Source organism: Esox lucius, chromosome 1 (assembly GCF_011004845.1).
Source record: "Esox lucius isolate fEsoLuc1 chromosome 1, fEsoLuc1.pri, whole genome shotgun sequence".
Classification (NCBI taxonomy): Eukaryota; Metazoa; Chordata; class Actinopteri; order Esociformes; family Esocidae; genus Esox; species Esox lucius.
Window position 1 is genome coordinate 19,309,830 of NC_047569.1, and position 13,673 is coordinate 19,323,502.

The 13,673-nt window shown below is 38.9% G+C and overlaps 1 long non-coding RNA gene across 1 annotated transcript; it reads left to right on the plus strand.

The window, feature by feature from the left end:
• Positions 1-7,555: 7,555 nt before the first annotated feature.
• Positions 7,556-9,857, plus strand: LOC105029179. Its single transcript, XR_829458.2, has 3 exons — positions 7,556-7,614; positions 8,228-8,267; positions 9,548-9,857. It is a non-coding gene; the product is annotated as an uncharacterized LOC105029179 (long non-coding RNA).
• Positions 9,858-13,673: the final 3,816 nt, after the last annotated feature.

Sequence of the window (13,673 nt, forward strand, 5' to 3'; positions counted from 1 at the left end):
GGGCACATATTACTCCAATAGTTAAAGCTGTCAATGCAGTAAAAGGTGACTCAAGCAAATCTTAATAAACAATTCATTCATATATGATGAACTATTTCCCAACATATAACCACTGTCACTTTTCAATAATTTTATTTGAATTAAAATATAAAATAGAATGAATTTCTATGTACCATTTATAAATCAGTAATATGTTTTGTAATTAGTCACAGGTCTACAGTCCACCCCCTCCCAAAAAAACATCCTGTAGCACAGTTTGGTCATTAGGAAAATGTTTGAGTCTGCTCCAGTCCCATTTCAAAACCATACCGAGCCAAAACACGTGTACCAATTGACATCGGCCTCCACTAGATCTTCCACAACCCAAAGATGTCTACGAGGATAATTTGCATATTTTAGCTTTGTGTTAAACACCATCATCCGAGATTTACAACAAGACAAACTCTCCCAGCTGAATGTGTCCAGCTCTATCTATCAGTGTATAATTAACCTACTGACCAAAAGGCTGCAAAACATAATTACAAGTAATCTCATTTTAGACTCCATATGCATCAGCACTGGAGTCCACATAGATAATTGCTTACTTTTTTCTACTCACTTCTCTGACGAGTATACCTCCAATAATGCATCTAACTACTCTGGTCAGTCACATCACAGACTGCCTTAGTAGTCAAAATAATCTGTACTTGAACAGTCAAAACCGTGGAGGTTGTGATTGACTCCAGGAAATGTCCCCACCTCTAATTCTTGAGGTTTGGTGCTCAGCTGTCAAGCTTGGCTGAATCAATGACATTCCTAGGGACAAAATCTCAGGTTGGAGGTCAACATCACAGCAATCACCTATGCATACCAGCAGATGTAACGATTGCACCAGCTAAAAAGGTTCTAATATAAAAAATAATCTCGATCAATGCATTGCAGGTCTAAATGATGCAAAACGAGAAACATTATTTTAGGGGCTTGGAAAAATATTGCTGCCGATGGTTGCTTCGACCACTGCGTTCAGTTATGCAAGTCATTGGGATGGACATCAAGTCATTCTACTTGTTTAATGGTAATTTAAAGGTATTGTATCCTTCTTTATATTTTGGCAAAGTGGTCTATTGTTTAAGAGGCTATTGCTACACTAATGTAATGTTAGTCACTTCTGCAATATAATGCAGGCAGCAGTTCTGTAGTTTGTAGGAGCAACGTTAGCTACATCACCTGCAAACCACATGGGGGATACCAATGGAAAGCAACTCAATCTCGGCAAGCCTGTTAAACACAATTGTGGTACTCTGGTCATTTATATGTCATAATCATTGTTATTTAAGGGGCGTCAACATAGTGGTTCTCTGGCACGTCACTGTTCATGGATTACACGTTTCATTACACTACTGATATAATTTCGAGGCTGATGCCCAGTTAAGCGTTCTACCTAATGCAGTCTTTAATGGGAACTGACAGAGATGGGGACAAGTCACACATGGTCAAGTCCAAGCAAGTCTCAAGTCTTAACCATAAAGTCTCGAGTCAAGTCTCAAGTCACAGTTCAGATAAATCAAGCAAGTCAAGTCAAGGGTTCACCTTAAGCAAGTCAAGTCGAGTCCTTATAAGTTTCAAGTCAAATCACAGTACTAAAGAGATGAAGACACACACACACACTGTCCTCTGTTTCTGACGTGCGTTCGGTGCGAAGCTCGATTTCAAAATCAAATATTTTTCTCCTCCGCGGTACAATTTTTTGGGGGGACGAAGCGGAGGGATCTTGAATCAGCCTGAAGGGGTTGTATTCGCTATAACAACCCCCTTGCTATACCTTATCCCGCTTATTACATGGCTACCTACCAAATAAATCAATAATTTGACACAAAATATTGATTTCAAAAGGAATGTATTGATTTCAAAACGATTGTATTGCTCTCTCTAAAGAAAATAGTCCGTTCAGTCTCTGGTTAGAATCCTGCTGCGTCCATAGCAACGCGCTGTTTTTCATGGCAACGGTCTGTTATCAAGAAATAACACGCATTCTGCACTGGAAATCAGCCAATCCATGTAATAAGGCCTAATAATAACAACCTTATAAACTAATTATTGTGACTGAAAAACTGCCTAATATGTAATTACGCTGTAATTGTTCTTGTCTGTATGAGTAAAAAAAAAAAACCTCTTCGAAATGTTTAGGTGCTAGTAATCACATCGGCGCCTCCATGTTAGCCTTTCATGCAGTAAAGTTAACTGTTATGGTGTAAGCACAATGCTTTTTAGTTTCCACACGCACTTGAAAAGGCGCACATTTAATACAGACATCATAGCCTACGTGTAATAATATACATGCCCGCTCATTTTAAGATGCCCATCAACATTAAAATTCAGGATATGCCACTGTTATAGTCAAATACCCTTACATCTATTTACCAGACGTATTCAGTAATGATAATGGTCACATTTCTAACAAGAAAAAAAACCAAACATAATATGCAACCAAGGCCAAATTATGACAAACAGAAAAGATTAATTACATTAGTTACTTAATCGTTATAGATCTTAGTGAAACTGAATATAAAGAGATTACTTTCTTACCTTTCCTTGTGGTTCTTAAAATGACGAATGAAATTTGAGGTTGTTGCATATTTTGCATCTGGCAAATCTTTTTTTATTCACACGGTCGAGTTCAAAGTCCTTGTATCCAAACGATACTATTTGTGGAGCTCGACTAACGTTACTGACTGCCATGTATGGCGCGGTTTGAATTGTGCAGCGTTAAAGGCACATACGCTGATTAGTGGTGCTGATGTCACAACATATAAAATAATTGTATTGCTGTTTGTTTATTATAAGTTCAAGTCATTGTCGAGTCTTCCACTTCAAGTCAAGTCAAGTCTCAAGTAAATTGTTCTCAAGTCAAAGTCAAGTCAAGTCATTTCCATACTTTAATCAAGCAAGTCACAAGTCCTGAAAATTGTGACTCGAGTCAGACTCGAGTCAAGTCATGTGACTCGAGTCCCCCACCTCTGGGAACTGATGTGCATTACTAAGGCTTAATAACACAATACAATTAGTAGCTAAACTTTTGTCATAATTTGAAATCATGAAAAGGACTTTGGATGTAATATATGGTTAACTATGAACTATTGTTTCTCTTTGCATATTTGAGCTGTTCTTGCCATAATATGGACAGTGATAATGGTGCTCTGTATATCAACCCTACCACGTCACAACACAGTTGATTGGATCAAGTGCATTAAAAAGGAAAGAAATTACACAAATCTACTTTCAACCTGTTCATTTACATTAATTCAGATGGGAATGTATAGTGTGCTAACCTATCATCAAGGCAAGTGTGGCTGCTTTGAAGAATCTGAAAATGTATTTTGTATTTTTTTCGTTGCTACATGCTATTTCATAGTTTTGATGTCTTCACTTTAATTCTACCATGTGGAAAATAGTCAAACTAAAGAACGAGTAGGTGTATTCAAACTTTTGTCTGGTACAGTGTTTAAACACTGATCAGCCATAACATTATGACCACTGACAGGTTAAGTGAGTAACATTGAGAATTTTGTTATCATGTCAGTGGGCTAGATATTTTAGGCAGCAAGTGAACATTCTGTCCTCAATGTTGATGTGTTAGAAGCAGGAAAAATAGGCAAATATAAGGATCTGAGTGACTTAGAAGAGGGCCAAATTGTGATGGCTGGACAACTGAGTCAGAACATCTCCAAAACTGCAGCCATTGTGGGCTGTTCTCGGTCTGCAGTGGTCAGTTCATATCAAAAGTGGTCCAAGGAAGGAAAAGCAGTGAACCGTTCAACAGGGTCATGAGAGGCCAAGGCTCATTGATGCACATGGGGAGCGAAGGCTTGCCCGTGTGGGCCAATCCAACAGACGAGCTACTGTAGCTCAAATTGCTGAAAATGTTAATGTTCATACTGATAGAAAGGTGTCAGAACACACAGTGAATCGCAGTTTGTTTTGCTTATAGGGCTGGGTAGCCGCAGACCAGTCAGGGTGTCCATGCTGACCACTGTCACTGCCAAAAGTGCCTACATTGGGCACTTGAGCATCAGAACTGGACCACGGAGCGATGGAAGGAGGTGGCCTGGTCTGATGAATCACGTTTACTTAATCATCACGTGGATGGTCGGGTGTGTGTATGTTGCTTACCTGGAGAACAAATGGCACCAGGATGCACTATGGGAAGGAGTCAAGCCGGCGGAGGCATGCACCCTGCCACAAAACAAAAATGGTTCAGGAATGGTTTGAGGAACACAACAACGAGTTCAAGGTGTTGACTTGGCCTCCAAATTCCCCAGATCTCAATCCAATCGAGCATCTTGTGGGATGTGCTGGACAAACAGGTCTGATCCAAGGAGGCCCCACCTCGCAACTTACAGGACTTGAAGGATCTGTTGCTAACGTCTTGGTGCCAGATACCATACCAGACCTTCAGAGGTCTAGTGGAGTCCATGCCTCGACGGGTCAGGGCTGTTTTGGCCTACACAATAGGGGAACCTACACAATATTAGGCAGGTGGTCATAATGTTATGGCTGATCGGTGTATATAATATATGTAATACAACCACTACAGTTTTAGGCACAAGCCAGACCAAGTTGTGATGGGATTCACTCAATGTAAATATTTACTCACAAAGCATTTATGAATAGTCACACCATCATGAAGAAATTCAGTGTTTTATTTCAGTATTCTGTAATGTATAATTATTTATTGTATTCATTTTATTTAATCTTTATTTTAACAGGGAAATCTAGTCAAGGTTTCTTTCACAATTGATTCCTGTGTTACAGAAAAAAATGACACAGGAAGGGAAGCACACATTAAGAAAATAAAATGACAGTTGACATTGAAAAGGTCCTGTGTCAGACATATGAACTGCCTTAGGGGTACCAATGCTTCTAACTTTAGTTGATTTTGCAAGACATTCATTGAATATTGGGCTTGGAATTGAACCAGTTTTACCTAACCTTTGTATCTTTATCTTCAGTACAAGCGAGTTTATGAGTGCATCTGTTAAATGCATTTTTCCAAAACAAATATGTGGTTAGATAGGCTGTCTTGCAGAAAACTATGTACAATTATCAACTAGTGTCTGGCAGTTTTAGAACTCAGGACATCCTAGCCAGTTGAAATGTATAATAGTCAATGATATGTACAAAAGTTTGCACTGGTAATAAAATACAGAGCTGCATGATAAACTATATCCAGAGGTTTAAATACTGAAGCGAATGCATGCATTTTGTAACAGGCATGTAAGAGGCAGGACACATGCGTAAGGGAGAACAGAGGACTTTTAATAAAATAATTAAAATGTAACAAAATTTAATCAACACATGAAAAGATCAATGTTAAAAAAGCAACAGAATCCAAAACCATGACTGACAGGATACACAAGTGAAAAAAAGGAACTTAAATAATGATCAGGAACACAGGTGAGGGCAATAACAACAAACAGGTGTATGTGTTCCAAATGCAGGAGCAAGGACTATGCAGGCCTACCATGCCAGATTGTAACAGATATATATCATCACCGTAATCTAACACTGACCTAAAACTGCAAATCTTAATAGCCATGCTGAGATGACAGGCATAATTTGTTTCTATTAAAGAAAGCAATTCTAACCTTAAACTTTATAACCTATTTTAAAATGTATATTTTAAACAACCCCCTTTTCAACTAAACCAGATTCCATGGTATTTGTAATAGGGAACACGTTCTATAACAGAACTAATCAGGGTAGTAATTTTCCCTTAAAACTAGATTTTGGGACCTTGAAAATAGCATATTCTTACTTGTATGTGCATTTAGCACCAACCTAATATCTACAAGCAAATTTTGTAGGAGTTGGAAATCAGACTGTAATTGTGCAGTGTGGGAGCCTATGTGTACAGTACTGTCATCAGCATAAAAATAAAATTTGCAGTTTCAATCTGAATTACAGATATCATTGATATACATACTGAATAGTAACAGACCTAAAATGGAACACTAGGGATTTCCTTTTTCCACTACCAGAAGTTCTGATTCAAACCGATTTGTTATAGTAGCCAGAGTGGTTTTGCTAACATAATTGTATTGTTAATAATAAGTGTATTATTGGGATTCTAACTTAAGAAAATACACTTAAACTCTGCTTCTAACATGGTATATGTCTTCTTAAATGTAATCCTATAGTGTATGCATGTGTAAGATGTATACATTGTCAACTTTTTATATTCATGGATTTGTTCTAGGACTATGATATTGCCCACTGCAGTGGCAGGTTTTAATGATGATTATAATTATTATTGAAACTGCTTTTGAGATAGATACCTTATGAGTAATTATTATTGTGTTACGTTATTGTTATTGGATGCTGGTGTGTTCTCCTCAACATGTATACCAGTTAAAAAGAGTTTGTGTTGAGGCATAGCCATAAAGTTAATTAAAACTAATTTCATGAAATGTAGGCTTTTCTTGCTGAGTATTAAGATAATCAAATATAACTTAATTACTGTACGTACTACACATTCAGTACATGCACATAAATGTAGGTTTATACTGTTATGTTAAACGCTGAAGACCAGGTATGAGGTAACATTTTAATATTCAAAGGACATTTTTCACATTTACCTAGACTACTTATTTGTAAGCAGAATTGCCTTTACCAGAAAATAATGCAAGATAATAATACAGAAAATACAGATAAAAACCTTTTCATTTTCTTGAATGCAAAGCCAGTTGAGCTAGCCAAAATTCAGGGATAAACTGCCTGTTCTGGGCAACTGTGAGGCAACAGGTGTTACCCACTGTCTTCTCTGATGGATATAATAGCCAGGCTCTTGCTTGGATTCTCAGAGGCAGCATAATCCAACTAAATCTCCCTCTAATTCAAGGAGGATTGTGTTCTTCAAATGAGCTAGTGGAAACCTCCCTGGGTGTGTGGGAGTTTAACGGAACAAAATTGGCCCTCCATGAAAAGCAGACATTGATATTTTGTATGTCTCCATATCAATCTGCGTTTTTCTGCAGCCAGTAGCTAGTCTTGGTGTATACTGAAAGAAAATTGAATTGTTTTGCTACTGTACAAATGTTGCTTCTGTGCATTGCTTTGTTGTTAAAATCTACTGCATGTGAAGTTTATGTATATGCATACAAATGTCCAATGAATTGTTCACTGTTATTTAAATTTCTAAAAAGTATTATCATTCCCTCACCTTTTGAATGATTGTGATGGAAAAGGCCTTCAAACTTGATATTTAAAAGTAAACATTGATTAAATTAAATCAGATTAGTTTAAACATTCTTTGTTCCTCCCTTCAATACCCCTTCAATACCCCCACCACCACCACCACCACCACACACAAATCAATGTGTTCTCTTTCGTGGATAATAAGGGGGGAATATGAGCAGCACGGAAGGTTTGACTTGTTCAGCTTGCTTAGTGGCAGGAAATAGTTAAATGGCAGTAGTGTCTGAGGAACAGGATGCTTTCTGCTGTCATGTGTCACAGTGTCATCAACTCTCTCTGAACTTACCCAGCAGGTTGCTGTCAGCACAAACACACCCAAACTAACACACACATGCACAAATGCGCACGCACAGAGGCCCAGCCGGGATTACTGTCAGAATGGTGAGTACATCATGACTGACTGAGCAATCCACATGCATGTGCCAACAGTTTTCTTTCACCCAAGGTAAGAGAAGGAAGTGGATAGAGGAAACATGAGTAATTGTGAAGGGTGATGAAAAAGATACCAGTTGTTTATTTACATGGAACATCTCTTCCAATGGTAAAATTTAGATTATATTACTGTGCGGAAGTGATGATTGATTTATTGACTCAATACAACAAAGAATTTGTAGTTAGCATACCAATGTGGATGGGTGTGGGAGGTCTTCAGTCGACTTTGAGGTTTTAATAAAATTTGAAAATAAATTTTGATAATTTATTTTTAATTTTTTATCATGTACAATAATTAATTTGATTGAATATGGGCAATCATACATTAAGTCATGGATGGATTGTTCTGGGATCATTGGCTTGTCTTTATATCATTTATTTTGACTAATTAGGCATTACCTTTGTTGATATCCTTCAGAATGGATTGGTTTAGTAACAACGGCGTCATACAAACGGAATATTACAATGTAAATATTCTTATTTGCTTGTCCTGAACATTGTGTACATTTAGAGGTGATGTTCATCTGCTTTAAGGTTTTTTAATAATATTCTTTGTCAACAGTTAAAGATGGGGTGGAGGAGTGTAATCTGATACAGGACAGGTATAAACATACAGGACAAGTATTAATCACTGTTTCCCTTGGCAACTGCTTTGTTTAAATAACACTAACACTGCAACATAGTTGAGTGCATGTAGCAAAATTAACAAACTAGTTAGTTGAATGTGGAAGGGCGTGAGCATGCGTATACGTTATCAGGTGTCTCTTCCAACTAAATGTTTATTTCATCTTCCTAGGTATTACTCTTAAGGAACGGTTCTCAGTTAGACATTGTGTCATTCATGGCAAACACTTTCACAATTACTCTTCTAGTTATTTGCCTTGGCCTAGTGTTTGCCTTGCTTTGGGCTTGTTGATAAAGTTTCACAAACCATTAGTTTACCTCCAAAGACCTCAATGAACAATCATCCATTGTGCCCTTCACCTTTCACCCATATTACTACAAATGAGAATGCATGATTTGTTTGGTGGAGGATTATTTTTAAATGTATTATCAATCATCATTACTGGCTACATCTTTTAGACTTGCAATTTAAAGAATTCCATACATTCACTGTGTATTATTGCATGCTGTGTTGTCAGTCAGAGGTTTCTAATGCTGTGCATATTGAGAAAAGGGAGCCTGTTAAAAAAAGACCAGCACATGATTATCAGTAAACCTCACACCCATTAATCCACAGCCCTCAAAATTTCACAAGATGACTTACTGAGCTTGCTCTACCTAAACTACAGTATCTCTTGTCTTTGTGTGTTGCTCTAAGTAAAACAAACTTAAGTAATTGATATGTTGCAATGACAAATTTAGAGCAACACATAAACATGCATTTTCAGCCCCCCGGCCTCAGTCCAGACTACTGATTTCGTAGGAGCACCTCAGGTCAGCTATAAGAAGTTATTTTGTGAAATGACAGCCGTTTGATATTTTAAGTAGATATTGTGAGCCAATGTAAAAATAAAATCCCAAATTAAGTGTCTTTTAAAATATACCAGTTGGACAATGAAAAAGCTTATAGTATATATAAAGCCGTGCTGAACTGCATAAAATAATAAAACATTTAACCCACTTAACCCCTCAATTACCTCAGTTATTGGCACACTCATTACAGAAATAATGCAAACAATCCACCATTTTAGTAAAAAGTTTGGCCGCTATTTTTTCAATAAAATAATTAGGGCAAGATATTAGTGCAAATAGTTATATTCTCCTGCGCAACTTATTGTCTTACACAACATTAGTCTTGGAAACATTACAGTTACTAAGAAGATATCTGGTTGACTTTTGTTGACTTTTTTCTTAATTTCTTCACTCCACTCTGCTATAGCTGGTCACCTCATCATCCTCCGGTCCAAGCTACGGAGCTTTGGAGACAGGGCTTTCTCTAGGGCTGCTCCAAGGCTTTGGAACTCACTTCCACAATCAAACCGTACCCCTAGCCCCTGCCCTTTCCTTTTGTCCAGTATCATGCTTGGGTCCTTTTCTTTAAGTTTGTCTGTGTATTGCCCATACCCTCTCCTCGGATGTTGTTTGTTTTGTACCAGATGTAATGCATGTTCCACCCATCTTCATCCGCTTCATCCGGGGCCGGGTCGCGGGGGCAGCAGTCTAAGCAGAGATGCCCAGACTTCCCTCTCCCCAGACACTTCCTCCAGCTCTTCCGGGGGGACACAGAGGCGTTCCCAGGCCAGCCGGGAGACATAGTCCCTCCAGCGTGTCCTAGGTCTTCCCCGGGGTCTCCTCCCGGTGGGACGGCGTTCCGGAGGCATCCGAAACAGATGCCCAAGCCACTTCAGCTGACCCCTCTCCATGTGGAGGAGCAGCGGCTCTACTCTGAGCTCATCCCGGGTGACCGAGCTTCTCACCCTATCTCTAAGGGATCACCCAGCCACCCTGCGGAGAAAGCTCATTTCGGCCGCCTGTATCCGGGATCTTGTCCTTTCGGTCATGACCCAAAGCTGATGACCATAGGTGAGAGTAGGAACGTAGATTGACCGGTAAATCGAGAGCTTCGCCTTGCGGCTCAGCTCTTTCTTCACCACGACAGACCGATACATCGACTACATTACTGCAGAAGCTGCACCGATCCGTCTGTCAATCTCCCGTTCCATCCTTCCCTCACTTGTGAACAAGACCCCTAGATACCTAAACTCCTCCACTTGAGGCAGGCACTCTCCACCAACCTGAAGTGGGCAAGCCACCCTTTTCCGACTGAGGACCATGGCCTTGGATCTGGAGGTACTGATTCTCATCCCCACTGCTTCACACTCGGCTGCAAACCGTCCCAGCGCATGCTGAAGGTCCTGGTTTGAAGGGGCCAACACGACAACATCATCCGCAAAGAGCAAAGACGAAATTGTGTGGTCCCCAATCCTGACACCCTCCGGCCCCTGGCTGCGCCTAGAAATTCTGTCCATAAAAATTATGAACAGAACCAGCGACAAAGGGCAGCCCTGCAGGAGTCCAACATGCACTGGGAACAAGTCTGACTTACTGCCGGCAATGCGGACCAAGCTCCTGCTTTGGTCGTACAGGGACCTGACAGCCCTTAGCAAAGGACCCAGGACCCCATATTCCCGAAGCACTCTCCACAGGATGCCGCTAAGGGACACAGTCCCTGCATGTTTGGGTCTCAAAAAATAACTATATAAGTTTAATATAATATATTATTATTATAGTTATTACATTCTATGGGAAAAGAGGAGCATCTCATAGTTTACATGTTTCTTAATACATTGCATTCAATAGGTATAGATGAATGTCAGTGTTTTTTGTTTTTTTCTCTCAATCCAATGCAGAGTTGATGCCTAAATATTTTCTGTTTGTATTTCATGAGAATTGATAATATATGTACCATTTGTAAAGAGTGAGCAAGCAAAACACGTCTTTTATTTATTATGGGATTCATATTCAACTGTAGGTTATAATAGAATGGCACAATCATAAAACAAAACATGGCAACAAAGAATAATGAACTGACCCCTGTTCAAAAATCTGCATACACTTAGTTCTTAATGCCCCCTTTAGCATCAATGACAGCGTATAGTCTTTTGTAATAGTTGTCTATGAGGCCCTGAATTCTTGCAGGTGGTACTATATAGCTTCCCATTCGTCTTGGCAAAATGCCTCCTGGTCATGCAAAGTCTTTGGTCGTCTTGCAAGAACCCCACGTTTGAGATCTCCCCAGAGTGGCTCAATGATATTAAGGTCAGGAGACTGTGATGGCCACTCCAGAACCTTCACCTTTTTCTGCTGTAACCACTGGAGGGTCAACTTGGCCTTGTGCTAAGGGTCATTGTCATGCTGGAAAGTCCAAGTGTGTCCCATGCGTAGCTTTCATGCTGAAGAATGCAAATTGTCTGCCAGTATTTTCTGAAAACATAGCATTCATCTTGCCATACATTTTTACAATATTCCCTGTGCCTTTAGAGCTCACACACCCCCAAACCATCAGTGAGCCACCACCGTGCATCACAGTGGGGATGGTATTCTGTTCACTAAAGACCTTGTTGACCCCTCTCCAAACATATCGCTTATGGTTGTTACTCCAAATCACAGTGTGCCAGAAGCTGTGAGGCATGTCAAGTTGTTGTCTGGCACATTTTTTGTGGCATTGGTGCAGTAAAGGCTTCTTTCTGGCAACTCTACCATGCAGCTGTGTGTGTATAACCTTGTGTGTCTGTAACAAGGCCAAACATTCAAGGATATGTAAACTTTTGACCAGGGCCATTCGGGTGATTTCTGTCATCATTATATTTAGGAGCCAAACAACTATGTGACAATAAATGGCTTCATATAATCACTATCCTTAAATAAAAGAGTTTTTTTTGCATAATCAGTCATATTTTCTAAATCAATGCCTAAATTTCACAATTTCTGCCAGGGTATGCAAACTTATGAGCACAACTGTATAAATCAAATTCTGGCATCACGTTAAGAATGGAAGAAAAAAAGCATTTGAACCTTTACTTTCTGATCGTAGAATTTTAAACAAATAGCAGATCATATGGTGTACTTAATTATAATATACCTCTGCCAGGTAAAAGCCTATTTTGCAGGTTTGGGAAGATTTTGGGAAAAGTATTTCTTTCAGTAGCAGTTGCGTACACAAGACACAGACAGTTGTAATCTAGAATGAGTTCATTTGAGATTTTACGGTAGAATCTGGAACTGTCGGCCTCTCTGTTCATCTGTTCATAAAATACTCCAAGTTCCAGCATGGTGATATGATTTTGACTGGTTAAAATGATCCGCAAAAGCAGCCATGTTTAGTTCCGTTGCACTGGATTATGGGAGCCTTAAGGTTTATCCGACCAAAGATCCTTAAAAAAGACTTCACAAATCTTGAGCAAATGAGCAAATGTACATGACCATCCATTCTCTTAGAGTCACTCATCACCTCATCTTTGTTTCATTCGGATTAACAAACATGGCGCCCACAAATGTTAGCAACATTTGGTTGGGTTACTTAACTTCTGTTTGTGAGCTCACCCGTGATATGATAAGTTGAATATACTGATCACACATTTTTTTTTATTTTGGGTTAGGCTTATTATGTTCTTTAGCTGCTGACAGGACCAGGACAAATGTAAATTAGATTAGATTTAAATCAAGATTTGGATAAGAATAATGGATTCTGTATATGTTTGAACATCTGCACTATAAACTTAACTTCTCATATTGGGGATATAAAGTTGTAAAGACTGGTTGAGCAAAATAAATGTGAATAACAGCGTCGTCAGGGCCTTCTGCTCCTTCAGAAAAGACAAGGATTGACACAAATAGGTCAATCCTGTCTGTATAGGTATCAAAACGTGTACAATGGTGTTGCTCACCAATGACAACATTCTGCTCATTGAATTCTCCTCCCAATATAAATGATCTTGTGTATCAAGTCGCATAAATTTGACACCTATTTTACCAACACCAATGTTGTTACGTTTGGCATAGCAGTGTAAATTTATTCAGTTTCCCAAAACCCTCAGGAGTTAGGAAGAAATGGATGACATTTATAAGGAGCCATGGCAAGCATGCAAAATATGGTACACTGACAAGTTTTCTGAGTTTCTGATTGACCCAAGTTGTTTGATCTGTTAATCTCTGTCTGACAACCTCTGCAACAGCGTCTGACAGACAGCAAAACCTGATTGTTCATGTACTTCTTAACATTTATTTTTTCTTTTGTGGTTTTCATAGCAACTAACTAACATGCAATGTTCTCTACTCCTTTTTCTGGGGAAAAAGCTACTGATGTTGTGTCATGTTCTGCACAGCACTGGACTCATTGCTATTGGGGTGTTTGACCTCAAAGTGTTATTCAGAATAAATATTTATTTGTATAAATGTAGTGGTAATCAGAAAATTTTTAAAGATTTGTGTTATCTTATAAGAATTAGTGAGGGGGGCATGTTACCTCATGTTACCCTATATATTTGATGTTGTATTATATAATA